Source organism: Hylaeus anthracinus, unplaced genomic scaffold (assembly GCF_026225885.1).
Source record: "Hylaeus anthracinus isolate JK02 unplaced genomic scaffold, UHH_iyHylAnth1.0_haploid 12002, whole genome shotgun sequence".
NCBI lineage: Eukaryota > Metazoa > Arthropoda > Insecta > Hymenoptera > Colletidae > Hylaeus > Hylaeus anthracinus.
Genome location: NW_026534349.1, coordinates 12,116,553 through 12,134,390, shown reverse-complemented (window position 1 = coordinate 12,134,390; position 17,838 = coordinate 12,116,553). Strand labels below are relative to the sequence as shown.

The 17,838-nt window shown below is 35.9% G+C and overlaps 1 protein-coding gene across 1 annotated transcript in view; it reads right to left on the bottom strand.

Moving 5' to 3' along the window:
- The window catches only part of LOC128891874 (uncharacterized), a 193,969-nt gene extending 178,083 nt beyond the window's left edge, over nt 1-15,886 (bottom strand). Inside the window, exon 1 of the mRNA XM_054151792.1 lies at nt 15,639-15,886. The gene's annotated coding sequence lies outside the window, so the exon portion shown is untranslated. The remainder of the gene's footprint in view (nt 1-15,638) is intronic.
- Between the last annotated feature and the right edge of the window lie 1,952 nt (nt 15,887-17,838).

Below are 17,838 nucleotides of genomic sequence, written 5' to 3'. Positions count from 1 at the left end.
TTCATTTTTTCGTCTACGGAATTCCTCGTTAAAACCTGCAGCGTGATTGAAACGAAAACGAGTTCAGTCGGTCGAAACTTATAAATAAATCCGCTTTTATAAAGTAATTCCTTAAAAATCTCTCGAGGGATTTCCGTTGATCAAGACGGGTGACGAGTGAAATAACAACTTGTCGTTTCATCGACGGCTCTCATTGTCAGTCAACGATTTCGTTTCTCATTTTACGCTTGGGTCCTTGATGTCTCCTTACGACTACGGACCGAGTTTACGGTTTCTTTTTGCACTTTTTCTTGGTTACTTTTTTAGCGTCACTGCGTAACACGACGCTCAGTGCACCGTTATTCTGCCGAAACGAAGTGCGGGTACGTGTATGCGTGCTTCTTTCTGCGGACAGCCTTGTCAAGAACTCGACAATGCCGCCGACACGTGACGGCAGGTACGAGACGAGAATCGTGAGTTGCGGTGTGAAGGGAACATTTGTGGAATAAGGATTCTTCAATGAGGCGTTCGAAGCGTATCTTCGTCACGTGTCATTAGGATTCCTCTCTTCCGTTTCGTTGTGCTCGACATTGCTTCTGGCGTTTCCTCAGTTTCCTGAATCTCCATAGATGTACGCAGATATACACGGTCTGTCTAAAAAGAAACCGAACTTTTGCTACAAAAAGAAAAAGGTACAAGCAATGTTTTTACACACACGTTTATTTACTCGAAATAATCTCTCTCTGCGTCAATACAGCGCGTAGATCGCGTTATTAACACTTCGAAGGACCTTTGCAGGTCCTGTTTTGGTATCCCGTTTAGTACGGCGGTTACAGCGGACTGAATCTCCGAAATATTGCTATAATGTGTCCCTTTCATTGGAATTGGCATTGTTACCTTGGATCATTCACCCTACTCGCCTGATCTGTCTCCCTGCGATTATTTTCTTGTCCGAAAATTGAAAATTCCAATGAAAGGGACACGTTATAACAACATTTCGGAGATTCAGGCCGCTGTAACCGCCGTACTAAACGGGCTACCATAAGAGAAAAATAAGAATTTTGCAATAACAATAGTTATAAACAAGAAGAAAAATCATTTTTGCAAAGTGATCAACTCGAAAACCTGTCCGGCAGCAAAATGTAAAGGGTTTCATCGATTTCATCGAACTCAGGCCGCACATACGCGAAGTAGTACAATTTTCGATAAAAAGCCAGAAAGCTCTGAGAAAAAGTGAATCGCGTTGAATTAGAGAAAATTATAAAACGTCTCATCAAACCAGGGTCTTCCATTGAGAGATTTCATTTTAAGCTGTTATATAGTATTATTACTATATGAATTTTAGAAATTTTAATTATTGTCCACGCGCTCTCCATGTTCGAAATTATTTAGTTTCTAAAATAAAACACTCGCAAATGTTCCCGACAACATACTGCACTTTCTACAAAACTGTAGTTTTTACGCGTCCAACTGCTTCTTTTCTTTCTTTTGTCCATGCTTTCTCGGTACCCGTCAATTTTCGAGAACGAAGAGAGAGTAATAACAGAATAATGGTTGTTGGACCGAATAATTGCATGCTAATCTTAGCTATAGTCTCTGAAGCGAGAACGAGACCACTTTTTACTTTCCGATATATTCGGAAAGAAATTATCGCAATCGAAAAGATTGTTACTAACACGTTTCTTTGAGAAAAAACACATTTCAAATATTAAAAAAAAAAATTATTTATTACGTATTTATATCTGCTTATCATTTTTCATTCGTTTACTTTTAAGTTTCATATTCTCGTTTCAAGATCACATTTAATTTGAAGTAAAATCGATCCGCAAATAGTCGTTCATTCCTCGCAACTTTATTTTTCTATTAATATATTCTTACATGTAAGCAATTTTCCAAGATTTAATTTTTCACATCGAATTTAAGCAAACTTGAGCGATTGAGTGTTCATTATCGAATGAAATGAACGTGGAAACACATGTAAGCTTAGCATTGGCAACGAACACGAAAGGCAACGATATTTCTGGTTTAACGGTGTTTCAAAGAAATCCATAAAATTCTATTGCGTGCATTCCTTTTCCTTTCGAGACGATTACGCTCTTGTTTCTGTTCAATTTTTCTCCTTATATGGATTCTCTCGCAATTTGCGAAACACGACTGTTAATTAGACTTCGACGCTTCGTAACGGTAACTAATTTTCTATAAACAACGCCGGAGTATAATTTACTGCCACACGTTTCGTTTTATTTTACGTTAATATTCGTCGCAAGACGGAACGGGCGTGTTCACTCTCTTCCCAGTAGTTTCGATTATTAATCATCCCACGACGTTGAGTTCTAACTTCTAATACTAATCATGAAAATATTTAGAAAATTTAAATTAATCATCCCACGACGTTGAGTTCTAACTTCTAATACTAATCATGAAAATATTTAGAAAATTTAAATTAATCATGTATTTTTCTCCAATATTGATTTGTAAATGTGAAATTATTCTAACATAATTATATGATTAGTATACATGTTAGTATACTAATATACACGTAGTATACAAGTTAGTATACATGGCGGTTCTGATAGCTGTGCCAAAGTACCTATGGTTCTGTTCAAAGTTGATATACATAGAACAACTCTACTTAAACGCCTATGACTTCAGAAATTTTACGAACATTTCTATTCAGCTACATATTTTTGCATTTTCCTGATGTAAATCGCATAAAAGCTTTCGAATAAAACAAACATCAATAAAATCGGTTAACGTACAACGGATATATTGTAATATCATGTCATGAATCTGTTAGAAACGGTGGATTTTTCGTAGGATTTTCTTTTTCCTTTCTTCAACCCTTAGCCAATAGAAGTTTTTATGCTATTAATTACTTTTTGCATTATTATAGGTACCAATCAAAGATTTAACTACCTTTTCCAATGGTATGATCCAAACCGAGTCAAGGCCTCTTATTATACTTATACAGGATTCACTAAATATTTAAAGTACTACGAGTACTGTTTAGAACTCGGCAATGTAGAAAAGGTTCCTGTGGGAATAGTCTGGCTACAAAGAGGGAAGAGGTCAACCAAAACCCTGTGGATTGAAAAACGAAATCGTAAAACTACTTTTGAATAACACTTTATAATCAAAACATAACATATCCATAAAATTGTTGTTAAATATTACACGATTCCATTAAATGGATACGACTCTTGCGATGGGACATGTAATAAAAAAGGTTTATATCGCTAGGGTTAAATCTTTGCACTCGAGGCCTTTTTTTCTGGTATCTGCCAGCAACTCGAGATGCTTTCTTAGCATTCTATTGCCAGAAATGCTAAGCTTAGGTTGACTTCGAAGATGAGATCTCTAATTTGAGATTTGGAAATCAGACCACATTTGCCTCAACGACAACCATTTTATTCGCACTTCGAGTTCCAAGGAAATTAAACTTAAAGAAAACCTAGTGATGACTGAGAGTCACCTCTCGAGCGCAAAGGGTTAATAGTCGAGAAGTAAAATGAGATGTTATCACCGCAAAGAAAAGAACAATATTCGAAGTAATAAGTTATCAGCGTGGATAAGCGTTGATGTAACAATAAATATCGTCAATTTGAGCGTCATCGAAGGTTGCACGTTACTCATAGATGGACCGAGTCTATACTAGACTTTCCCATAATTGCACCGACATTCGCGAAGGTCGGATCAACTGCAGGTGGTTCTCGCGAGATCTCAATCATATAAGTCAAGGTATTCTGACTCCATACAATGGTCTCTTCCTGTCATTATCACTGTGTATAGTAGAACTCTGCGTTTCACAACAACGGTTTAGTTCAATTTCCTAACTGTATACCTACGATTCGGTGTACAATCGACTGTCTCGTAAAAACTGTATCCGTTAGAAGGACAGATCCAGTTTCTTTCTTAGGGATGACTAGTAACTGTACGATGTAATTCGTCACTGATAACAGCTCTTATCGATACGGAAATGTCGATACATCGAGGCAGAAAATTGAGTAAGCTTTCTTGAAATTGCGCATTTAAACTTTAAATTCTTCTCCAAAATAGGTTTTAAGATTTTAAGATTTTATTTTTCAATAAAAAAATTATCGTTACTATTTTTATCGCCAAGACGTATCGTTACTTTATATATAAAAAGACCAACGCTTGAACTAACGTGTCAAGGAATGAGAAACTAATTTACACTCCAAATATTTTATGCTACAAAAATTGATGAACCAGTTAATGAGCTACTATACGGGGTGTTTAATTTAAATCGAAATGTATAAATACCTCATGGGGTGACGACTGTATCGAAAAAATGTTTTTATTAGGTTGTCCCAAAAGTTTCTTTCGTTTCATTAATAATTAATATATACAAAATATTGTATGTTTTATGTTACATTACTGAATTGTGTACGGTTCATTTCGCTTCATTACTGTTACAGCATCAGTGTCTAAGAAATTAGATTGTCTATTTATATAAACACTGGCACAGAAAATAATTGAATGCAGCTCACGAAAGAAACTTTTGGGACAACCTGATACATCGCATAGTTCTTTTACGAACATTTTCTGAATGTAGCTCTTTTAAAAGTGCCGTTACAGCTCCCTTAAAAACAACACGAAACGATCCTCGTGCTTAATTAATTAAACAAAGGATAAAATACAGTAACCTACTACTCGGCAGGGAAATATTAAATGGATAAGTATTAGAAGATAATTTCCTGAACAATTTTGGCTAATTTTTCTACGCAGAAAAAAACATTTTGTTCTCACTTATGTCTCGAATTTTGTCGCGTCTCACTATAGAAAGATTTCAAATTATCGATAAAGTTGTTGTAATAACTGGTCCTCCAATTATATGGGACAATGTATTATTAAATAAATATAAAGCATTTCTGCTTGTATCGAGTATAGGTACCGTAAGGAATCCACGTTCGAAAAATCTCGGTATATAACTGTAACAAGATCGTCGATTTCGACCATGTAATAATACAGCAATTTCAAAACACGATAAGAGTTCGGGTCCGATCACGCGTTACGAAAACCGAATTAACCTCTTGGGACCTTAGCGGATTCCACAGGCATTTTTGTAACATACATTTCTACGCGAGAAAAGGATTCCCCTGTCGTCGTAGCTTCATTACGACAACAGACGTGACGTTTGTACGTACACATCCCGGTTGCAAATTGCAATATGTTCAGTCGAAAGGTGGAAAAAATAGGGAAAAAACTCGATTTTTATAAAACCACGAATGTCGATCCGACGTAGGTGTTAATCTTAATTCGAGCGAAGCTCGGATCACTTGTGGGGGAGTTGCTTTTTTCATTATTTTTTATTAAAGAAAATATGGAAGACTTTAATCTAAAAATGTACACGCGGTTTTATTACTATTTCAGTATGATGTATAAATTTCTATGGAAAAATTTACTTAATAATATATGTACATATTACAGTCCATGGACTGTGACGCCGCAGAATAAACATTGGTCACCGGATGACACGTTTTCTGCCGTTCAAATAAACCGAAATAAAAGATTCAACCGGCGTTACACAACTGATTTTATTCGTATATTCAAATTAATATGCAAACTGAATGTAAACGAAGCGCTAAGTACTTCATATTTTAGATTATTGATAGCGTTTCGGTTAATCACGTATCAATGATTAGTGGGTGATAATTTTGATGACTGATTACCAGACACCGATACAAGAAATATTAATTTATTGTAATTAAGTTTATGAAAAATAAATACTGATTCAAGAAGAATCTATTCTATGTGCACGAAGGTTTAGGTTAAAGTGAATTAAAATAGTTAATTCTATGTATTTTTAAAACTGATTAAACGAGCAAAATATATTATAATCACGTATAGAATGGGTATTTTTGTAAATGTATATACATATGTTCCTTGTTGTACGAATACATTTTAACCTCACTGTACGTTTAAATTGCCACGGGAACTATGCGATTAAATTTACATTCGGTAGATTAGCGAATCGGGTCAATTTCTAATAACGTTACAAATTAGAAAGATATTCTTGGTCGCACAGAACGATGTACGTAGAAATTAACGAAAGAAAAAGTGTTGTGTCTAACGAAGTGATTAAGTCAATTTCATGGAAATAAGTGGTTTCCAGCAAGAAACATTCGCCTAACTCAATTAGGAACGGCAGGCCACGGACTCGTGCACTTTCACGCCGATTAGTCGCACTTGGACCGATTAGAGTCACTTTTGTTAGACGTACCTGCATTATTCTTTTATACTCGTTGGTCAAACGAGTATTCGGACGCGTACCGTTAGAGCTCACATAAAAATGGACGTATGAATGTATTTCGTTAAAAACTTGCATCACGACCAAGAAGCAACGGTACATTTACGAATTGTATCACATGAAAAACGATTAACCCAGATACGGTTTCGTGTATTTATAGAGAAGACACCTTTCTAAAAGACTCGTTAAACGTGTAATTTCTGTCGATAGGAACGACGTAATTTTTGTTTGTCATCGACTGTTTCAGTATCTTCGATCAGGTGTATCGAATCGTTGATCAACCGACTCGTGGGTGTGTGCAAATTTCATTTATTTATTTCACATGGTGAAAGGGTGAGGTTCAGCAGTTGCTGGCTCCACAACCTAACGGTAGATTTGTCAACCTAACTGAAGGATGGGACAAACGTTGAAAATTCTGCCAAGTATGGAAGGAAACGCGAAGAATAGTAAAATTGCGAAGAAAAATCGTTTATGGGAATTCAGTCGCTTGCGAGAAGGAATTCCAGTATTTTGATCGTTCCGAGTAATTCAAAGAAAGTGTTCGAAATATATTGAAATTTTATGGATTTGATATGGTTGTATGCTTGTCGCTGGTTAACAATTATATTGGGACAAATTAAAAGTTTTCCAATCAAATTAAGCATCTTGTTTAGTCAACACTAATACGATGGTCTGGATTCTGCAGTTCGAGTTATTCTTAAAGGGTTATACTATCACTCTGGCCGTTTTAAAAAATTGAACTTTTTTTGCTTAGAGTACTCTCTATATGTATGAAAATATTATATCGTTAATTAGAAATCGATATCGAAAGTGTAAGGGTAGTTTTGAGCACTGGAAGTAGAGGCACGCATCAGCGTAACGAAAACTTTAAACGCGTTTTTCTAGAAACAGCATTCTTACAATAGATGGGCACTCTAGCCTCGCCAATTTTCGATCAATCGACTTGAATCTCTTCTTACGTAATTGTATGATTATCATATGTTTTTCTAGTGAAATACATAGGATCTTTTTATTATATTAATATTTATGTTTCTTATGTAACTTAAGTACCGTCATTTTAGACTAAATTTGTATGTTTTACTTTGGAACGATGCCATTTTATTAGAAATGTATATTTTTAAAAACGGCTATGTATTTTACTAGCTTTCGGACTAAGGAAACTAATTAATTTTGTGCACTGTTTTAACGTGAACCTGATTTGAGTAATAAACAATCGTCTGCCAAGCCATCATTTTTGTAAAAAATAAAGAAAATACAATACAGTAATGTACTTCAATGTAAACAAAAATGTATTAAAAGGAATATATTTAAATATAAAAGTAAAGAGTCGAATGTTACTCGATCTATAATGAAACAAAATAACTTAAATATTTGTCTCATTGTGTTCTAATATAAAAATTCAATCCATATACTTCAAATTATTTCTGTATGTTGAATACATCTAAGAAATCGAAATAACATTATAAAAATAAAGTATGTTCACACCATATAACAGCATAATTTCAAGCAAACAGCATAATTTCACCAAATAAATACCCTGAAATTGGAACAGTAAATGAAATAGACGTAATATTAAGCCTTTGGACTCGAGGTCTATCTTTCTGGTTTCTGCGAGCAACTCGAGATGTTTCTTAGCATTCTATTGCCATGTATTCTAAGCTATCTAGATTTGAGAATAAGGTCACCTTTACCTCGCCGACAATCATTTTATTGACACTTCGAGCTCCAAACAAAATTAAACCTAAAGAAACGTTAGATATTGTAGATTTGCTGCGTGAAACCTAATGGTGACCGAGAGTCACCTCTCGAGTGCAAAGGGTTAATCGTAATAATAAGATCGAGGATAGAGAACCACATTTAAGAGACAACCACAATCTCAACCATACTTCAAGCCCGCGAGATTCTTCTTTTGTCTAATGATCTCGAGTCAGTTGTTTGCAATTTATCAAATACTTCTATTTTCGCGCAGGTTGTTCCCGATAACAATTTACAAATTGCGCATCTTTTTCGTGTTTTGTTTGTCCTCTCTTCCTTCCTGGCGGGAGAGACCGACCGTTTACTCGGAGGGGTGCTACAATTTGTATTCAGAATCACTAGGAAGTGAAATCTCAAACCGGTCGGATACGTTGTCAGGCTACAAGCGTGCGAAAACTGCCCGCCACACCGTCGCCTGTTGCTAACCACCTCACGGACGAATCGACTCCGCAAATAGAAATGAGCTTTTATGCTCCCTCCTTTGCTACTTCTCGTCGAATAAATTCGGAAGCGGCCGCTTTCGAATTTTTTGGCGGTCTCGGCAATGTAGAACTCGACCATGATGTTATTGCCACGCGTTGAAATCACTCGACTCAACATTCTTTTCTAGATACGAATTTCGATTAACGAATGAACAATGGCGGTCTCATCGGATACTTGCATAAAAATTAGGATCTGGATTGCAAAATGAAATATTCCACAATAAATGGATAATGATTCAACTGTTCTTAACATCGCAAAATAAATGCGTTGCAGTTATTAGAACATTTAACTGATATTGGTTATTAATTACATCGGGACACGTTATACATTTATTGTAAAATGAAGCATTTTTTTAGTCTACAATAACAGAACGTTTCGAATAGAGCCTTCATTTATACGTGTACGCGTGTATACGGGTTTCACGTGTACACGTAAAGTCGTGTAAAAATCCGTTTAGTAATTACCTGTGTCCGTATTACACGGATAAACGTGTATTACGCGGTTATAATTATTCTGAATTATTTTTTTAAAGTCAATAAATTGCAAAAAAAGAAATATGAATTCATTAATTACACGTGTACGTGTGTAATTAACACGCGCGTTTTCTGATATCCGTGTCTGGTAAACGTTTAAACCGGATACACGTGACACTTGTACCCGTGTATCGCATCGTACGTGTTTCAGGCGAGTGTCTAGTTCTGGACCCCTTCAGTTTGAGCCATTTTTGACACATTTTCGAAGTGAATAGAAGAAAAACCGCTTATCGTAAATCATGTCAATATAAAATATAAGTAGATACAAAAAAAATTTTAAATAAATTCCTAAATATTAGACTATTTATATTTACATGAATATGTTATTAATTCGCTTGATTCTAATGGAAAATCATCTTTGGCATTCTACGGATAATTTTAACGCATGAAAACTGTCAGCTTTATGTAGCTGAGGTGCTTACGTTATTTACGTTTCGAAATATATCGTTCAGAGGAAATTCTATAATTTATTTCCAAAAAAACGTATATATTTTTGTGGATATAAAATACGCAATAAAATACGTAAGTGCTTCATATATACTTATATTATTGAATGTATGATATATTTTTTGATTCATTTCACTTTAATTTGGTGACATAGGTTATTTATTTTATTTCACTTTCACTCATTCTGATACACTTCTTTCATCTGTAAAAACTAGATTTTCCTCCTATTTTTTATTAATCCACATTTTAATAATTTTTCATTTGTGCAAACAGTAGACTTTTGAGTTTGCGCTGTCATTGAATAAATAACGCCTCTCAGATTGTCTGATATTTTTTATACAATTCTTCAAGGATAATGAAAACACTTTCTACGTAGTTATACATCACTTTCGTTCGAATCAATTCTACAAGGTGCTGACGATTTTTACGTATCGTTACACGCTTTCCATAAAAAAAATGTTTGCCTGTCGCATTATATTCCAACTTTGTTCGGTAAAAATAACAGTCGCCTAGCTGTTTAGAAATATGGTATGCGACGAAGGTGTCGATTGCCTAGTGAACCAGACAAATTCTTCGCGATTTTCCCATGCTGTTCTCGCTGCTCGAATAACGTTCACAGTGTCCGCGGTATCGGAATACCAATTAGTAGCGGTGATAAAGATCGTGATCGTCGCACAGGAACTGTTTCGATCGCATCGTATGATCTTATGTAATCGTCTCTTCGTTTTTCAAAAACAGCTTTTCGGGCAAATTACGTATTATTTTTATTGTTCATTTGATTCGGTAGCAATTCCTCTCCAATCGCTATTTATTATTAGTTTGTCTGGAAAGTTCGTGCCGATTTTTTTGGTAGGTGGTACACGTCTGTTTATATTGGAATGGTTGAAGACAATTAACATGGGTGCATCCCTTAAAAGGTGGAAAGGTCGTGGAATGAAATGGTATTTATATAATTCAATAAATATATATGAAAATTCAAATGTACCTTTGAATTTTTCTTAAAAATTGCCACGAACTTTCTGGACAACCCAATCATTTTAATTTCTTTCTCGATGTTAGTTATTTGTTTGATTTTTCATTCGGGTGAAAATTTAGACATCGCACGATAGAATCTGTCGTCTTATTCTCGAAAATATACTGTGTTCCATGAATAGTGTCGTTTATACAGGGTGTCCACGCTAAAGTATGACAGTCGCGGTATTTCAATAACTGTTGACGATACGAAAAATTGTTTCTATGTAAATTGCAGGATAAAATGGGATCTCTATCGTGGCCTCAATCAACATTTTTTTATGTTATTAGGTTGTCCGGAAAGTCTGTGGTCGATTTTTGGTAGGTGGTACAGGTCTGAATATATCGAAATGGTTGAAAACAGATAACATTTATACATCCCTTGAAAGGTGGAAAGGTTGTGGCACAAAATGGCACCTATGTAGTCCAATAAATATATATTAAAATTCAAACGTGTTTATATATATATTGTTTCATAGTTCCACCATTCGGTTTTTCTACGTACATAGGTGACCATTTGTACTACGTACAAAAATGCCCATAAAATGACCCCTCACCTGAATCGTTCCAAGTCGCGTTCACTTAAAACACTTAATTTTTCTATTGTTTACAAACGATCGAACATTTTTATCGATGTCAATTGAATTTACAAGTATGGTACAACTAACAAATTATTGAACTGTTTTTTGGTTGTAATACACCAGTTAAAAGTATGTCGATTTAAAAAAAATTGTCGAGACTGGTTCGGTTTAGACGAGCTCACCTTAATACTTGCTAAGGAATGTAGCTTTCTTGTCGTACAAGCCATTGTAAAAATGTGTATTTTAATGTTTCCGCGCTTCGAGTAACATTTGCATGCGGATGGCTCAGCAGCCACCGGTTTATTAAATCGTGTCAAAAGTAGCTTAGAAGTTAGATATTAGCGCGATGCTCGAGTTAGAATCACTACCTTAATTCGATACGGTGATAACATGATTCGTGCAAATTACATATTTAGATGCTTTCGTTCGTTTGTTTATGAACGCAGCTTTACGCAACACGTGTAAAATCTAGTATAGTAGAATTGCAATCACTGCGTCCTTCGTCAATTTAACAGACATTAGGTACAATTATTCGGTACGTACGAAGTATACGGCAATTTCCGGCTCTTAATTATGAAAAGCTTCCTTGAATCACGTAATGGCGATCAGGCCACCATTATCGTTGTTCATTCGTCGATTCAGTCCATTTCAAGGCGCATCGAACTGGTTTCGATAACACGCGAATAAGTTTAGACAACCCGAGTAATTAATGGCAGACTAGAGAGCACTTTCCATGATGCACAAATAGTGAAAAACAAGCGTAACTCACGCTGCTTCACGGACGTCCTTGCCGCGGCAACTTGGACGAAGCAAGGTGAGTCGTACGCAAACGTGACCCCGATTCAATCAATCGTAAAATACGTAGTTCTCTCTATCTAAACTACGATATGTCGCTTATTATAAAAATATTTGTACCAAGATGCGTTTTAAATACACGGTAATAACTTTGGACACTTTGCCCTAAAAAATATCCTGTAGGATGAAAAGTCCTGTACGATTTCATGGTTTAAAATTGAATGTGTAACTTTAAGTGCTCCATATTACATGACGTTGTACTGCACGTAAATACGCGTTTCGCTTTGTATAAAATTGTTTAGCAGATTTCCTGTATCAACCGAATTTTTTAAAGATCCTGGAAATCGTCGATCTTTCGAAGTAAGCCTAGTCTTAATTAAAGAATTGGAAGCAGTAAACGAATCCGTGGAAAGAGACATTAAATTAACGCCCGACTGCAACCAGGTATTAAATCCCGGCGAAAGAAATACACATCAGATAAAAAAAAAATATAGACTCGGTTGATATTTTCCAAAATGTCATTCAACGACACCACAATTGACCCCTCATCCCAACCTCCTGAGGGTAGGAGAGGGAATTATCTGCAATTCGTCAATAGAAAACCCCAACTCAACATTGTATTTGTGGTATTGTTGAATGGCATTTTTGAAAATGTCAACCGAGGCTACATTTGTTTTTTTTTTTATCTGATGTGTATTTCTCGAGCTGTTCCCAATTTTCAACGATTTTTTGCTCATTTTGATTTATATCTATTATAGCGCCATCTGTGAGCCAAAATGCAAAAATTCCTCGGTCAAATTTATGTATTTTTTTCTGGACAATCCAAATCTCCGATGAAAAATGGGGGTTTCCATTTATGTTTTTTATTTTCCCCCACCGCCACCTCCTGGGGGTGAGTTTGGTATCATTGAATGTCCCCTTTCGCAAACGAACAACCGTCATTACCCACTTGTTTTGATCTGATGCATAGTTCTCGAGATATTTCAATGTCTTCAGATAAAATGATCAGCCTGTATAATAAACGATATATTTAAGGCGGTCAAGATACGTGAAATACCCTGTATGTAGCGTTAGAATGCGAAGGTTCCCAAAGCGATATTCTATGTAACGTACGGAACCCAACGGACGCATAAAGTGACTCGTATTACTGGATCGTACGTATTTTAGAACTGTTATTCGAGCGTTATCTTTGACTCCACATCGTTCACGAAATTCCGCGTCCTGGAACAAGTGCTAGATTTTATCTACAGGAATAAAGATCACTGGGTTTCCGGAGCAAAAATGTTATCGTCGCAGTAAAAACGGAACTTTTCAAGTTCCTTAAGAGGAGTGGGGGCATCCCTCTCGTGGAAATTGTGTCGGTTTAGCGCGCGACGATAATTATTAAACTGTTCTCCAAGCTCTTGCTCTTTTCTAGTATTCAATTTTGTTTACATATTTACAATAAAATGACGGGAGTAGCGAGAATAAATAAAAAATTGATTTTGCAACTACATACTTGATCACTTGCGCAATATTTGGGATATAATGTAAATGGGACTTAGGACTTTGATTTTTTATAACAAAATACGTCGTGCCGTTGAACCAATTTTTATAGAACCAATTACAAAATCAAAGCGCGCAGAAAACAAGCAAGTGAATCTAATTTTTTCATCTTAGATAAATGTACACATGATTACTATTAATCGCGAAGATTGTTATCGAATCGAGTTGTGCGTAAAGTTGAGTTCCCGTCCGTCGGTCATCGAAAATTTAAAAAAAATAATGAAATGTACGGTGGTCACGGTGACCGTTTGGAATTATCGGGATCCGATTATGGTATTCCAGGTATATACTTAATGCGACAATCTCGTCAAAGACTTTTAGAAAACAAACAAGAGAGCATTTCCTGAAGGAGCGCTCGTGTGAAGGAAGCAAAGCTCGAGGTCTTAGCGCAAAGCACTCGAAAGATGCACCCTCAGTCATTGTCCTCTTCTTCTTCGCCTGCTTTCCTCCTCTTCTTGTTCAGAAACGCGTCGCAGCTACACGGATAACTGCGTAACATTGCGGCAACAAGGAAGTAGCTGTTGTATTCTCTGAGAATTACCGTTTTAAGATAAGGTGCAGGGCTGCATTAAGCCATGCACTTTAGGGTCTACAGCTCAAGGGCCTCCCTACGTTGGAGAAAGCGATGTCTCCGGAGATTACGTGAAAAATTATGCTGTTCGTGAGTACTGAATCCAAGTATGTAAACGGTTTTCCGAGAAAGGTTTCATGATTTCGTTTTTTTTTTTTTTATGAAACGTTAAAATGCTATTGAGTACAGCAAATTTGTATAAAGTATTTATACAGCTAATGATTTCAACAAAATGTTTGTATAACTTTGTTTATTATTTAATTTTTTTTTATATGAACAATGTTTACATGTTTAAATAAATTTCCATAACAAATTGTGTACAAATGAAATGAAATTACTTGCATCTTATATAAAAACATGAACAAAAACTCAAAAATTTATAGAAATATATGGGTAATAAATATTGGTACATGTTTGTCAAGAAGACAACAAATTTAATGCATAACCCTAAGAAAAGATTAATTGCTTAGCTATTGTAATAGTTAGTGGGATTACCTTTATACGGTATAATCGCTTTAAGTCTTCGTGGCATTGAAGATAGTATAATTTATTAGCCATTGTAGTATTGAAAATTTTATTCTACGTTCAGATTTACATTATGTAGAATTTCATGAATCAGGAACTGTACGAATACATATTACGTATACATTTCTATCGATTTCTGCGTTCCTATTTATATTTTTTATAAGTTGCAAGTATTAGGTTGTTCCAAAAGTTTCTTTCGTAATTTGCACTCAATTATTTTGTGCGATAGTGTTTATATAAATAGACAATCTAATTTCTTAGATATTGATGTTGTAACAGTAATGGAGCAAAATGAATCGTACACAATTCAATAATGTAACATTAGACATAAAATATTGCGTACGTATTACTTGTTAATAAAATGGAAGAAACTTTTGGGACAACCTGATACATTAATTTTATTTATATATCATTTGTTTTATAGATTTTTTATATTTCATACTACGGTGTCATAAAAGTATTAAATTAAAAACCATTGAATTTTATATTAAAAATGTATTCAATGTCTCTTATGATTTCAGAGTCACTAGCAAAAGTACAAATAACCAGAATTATTTCGAAGGGGTGTTTTCACTCTTAAAGCCGTTTCTAGGCCGAAGTAGAAAGGGGCGCTTTGATTAAGTTTCCATGAACTTTACTTCTAGAAGTTCAAATTTTTCGGCATGTGTCGATTGCCAAGCCCTTGTTAGTTAAATATTTCAATTATCAAGACTCTTAGGTAGGTACCATCAAATATTAACCCTTCGCGCTCGAGGCATTTTTCTACAGAATCAAATCCAGTCCATTTTTATAATAAATTTCTGTGGAACCAAAAACTCTACTTCGAAGAGAAACATCTACGAACGTTCATGACTCAATGTGTTATTATTTCAATTAATAATTAGTTGCATTCTGATATAAATGAAATTGAAATTGTACGTTCGCAAAATCGCTTTTAAATTACGTATGTCGCCCTAGAGGCGCCACCCGAGCGCAAAGGGTTAACAAAAGATATTTCTTCCTAACATCTCTTTTTCCCACCACTACCCTGGATATTTTCTCAATTATTTCTATCGGACTAACAAAGACTGACATTCTCACGTCACCCTACGACACTCGCGTAACGACCTAATTAAAAGAGCTTGAAATTTGTTCACACAACCTACCTCGTCAATCGTCTGGAAAGCGTAGGATCCACGGAGCAGGACGTCTTCAGGGTTGTTCGACGATTCCGTCTGGACGTATAATTAGGGGCGGCACCTGCAAGACACCCGTAAACGACCACCAACGCGACAACGTGTTGCTTTTATATATCGGCCAAGCAAAACGGCGAGTTTCGGTCGGATTTTTCGGTTACGAATTTTTTTAGATACTCGCTTTCCGTTTCTGGCCGGACACACGGCCGCGTTTTACGAGTTCACCGACTCCGTGAATCGCGATCTACTATCAGAATGAAGGCTTTTCTTAAGGCCGACTTGTACTTATGTCGCTGCCCCCACTATGGGGGCCCAACGGGCGCCCGCGAGTTCTCCTCAAGTTGTTGAACGTTGGTGGCCCGAACAACTATGCCCCCCTCCCTGAAGATAGAAAAGGAAATACGTGCCGGGACAGACGACATACTTTCGACGATTCACTCTTGCCTGGACACTTCCCTAGCTAAGCGACACTTTTGCTCATGCGGATCCTCAATTCTGTCGCGAGATTCTATTCATCACTTCGTCTCTCACGGTGCCCGTAGAATTGTGGTTGAAGACCACTCAAACAACCTCTCGCGCGTAGCGACAGGATTGATACGGTATTTATTGGTCGTGTTCGAGTAACGCGATGTTTGAAGCTCCAGGATATAGCGAAGGGAAGCACGAAACCCTTTACTCGATATGATGTTTTTTGAACTGGTCAACCCGCTAGTACATGTTATTCGGTCGCACCCTGTATACTTTGTTGATTGATACAAATTTTCGTGCCCTTCTTGACAACTAATGTTTCAATCTACTTAAAAGTACACCAGTGACAAATATCCCACCAAAGATTTACAGTCCCTGGCTGTCAAATTAGGACCACTACAAATTTGAAGCATTTCCCGCGTTCTCCGTAAAATTAAAAGGCTTGTTGAAATTGTGTTGATATATTGGGTTGTCCAGAAAATTCACGCCAATTTTTAAGAAAAATTCAAAGGTACATTTGAAGTTTGATGTACTCTTTTAAGTGAGTACAGCAGGATATTCTCGGAAGATGTTGTAGTTATTAAAAATCTGTTCCTACAAAAGTTGTTTGGTATGACGGGCTACATCATGTAGTAATAATTGTTTTTTTTTTGTGGCTGGAGTAATAGAGGAGATCTGGAGGTCAATGTAATTTTTTTAAATGGAATGCTATACTTAGTATACAAGAATATGGTAGAGTATCGAATTCTAAATAAAAATGTGTTGACCTTTATTAGCCCTAAACCTAATAGGTAACGAGTAATTTTACTTTATTACTTGAACATTTTCTTAGGCATAAAAGTGAAATTTCCGTGCATGGTCCTAATTCGACGGGCAGGGACTGTATAACTCATTTACGAAGTTTATAAATTTATGATAGACAACATCAACGAAAGATCATTAGAATAATGCTAGAAATACATGTTAAAATTGTGTAAAAAATTGTGTAAAAAATTGTGTAAAAACATGTTTTCGACCGCGTAATTGGGACCGCTTAAACTGAGACTAGCATAAATCAAGCGATTATTGGCGGTGTATAAAAAGTATCACGTAAATTGTGAGACCAGTTAATTAGCTTCAGGTCCTAGTGAACCTAAATTCGTCTCTAGTTCGACGCGGGATGCTTGTTTACTACGTCCGGTGTCGTTACGGTGTTAATCCCATCGCTATGGTCGCACGCACAACTGTGCAGTTTTTGCTAACGAATCCGTCTCACGACGCGCGGGTGACTGATCCGTGCTCAATGGAAAGAGATTCAATCAGACATTTTTTTAATCGTACGCAACTAAAAACACCGCGATGATTTCTTTTACTTCTTATTCGTTGTCTACGAGAGAATTCTCGCCAGCAAGATTCACCACGGTTCATCTTAAACGGTAAACCGATAACACGGACAACAATCGGATAATTGAATCCCCGCCGCGAAAAATGATCGATATTCCAATAATATTGAATCGTTATGATTTTTTATTTAGGTGTTACATATTGATGGTCGAATTGATGAAAAAAAAAGGAGAAGTTATAATATGATATACATCCTTTTACACAAGTGGAAAGTACAGTTTACAAACAAGATTATATATGCAGGGTGTTATAATTGTCTGCACGAGTTTTCGGGGATTTACCATAATTTACGAGAATAAAATTTGAAACAAGAGTTAAT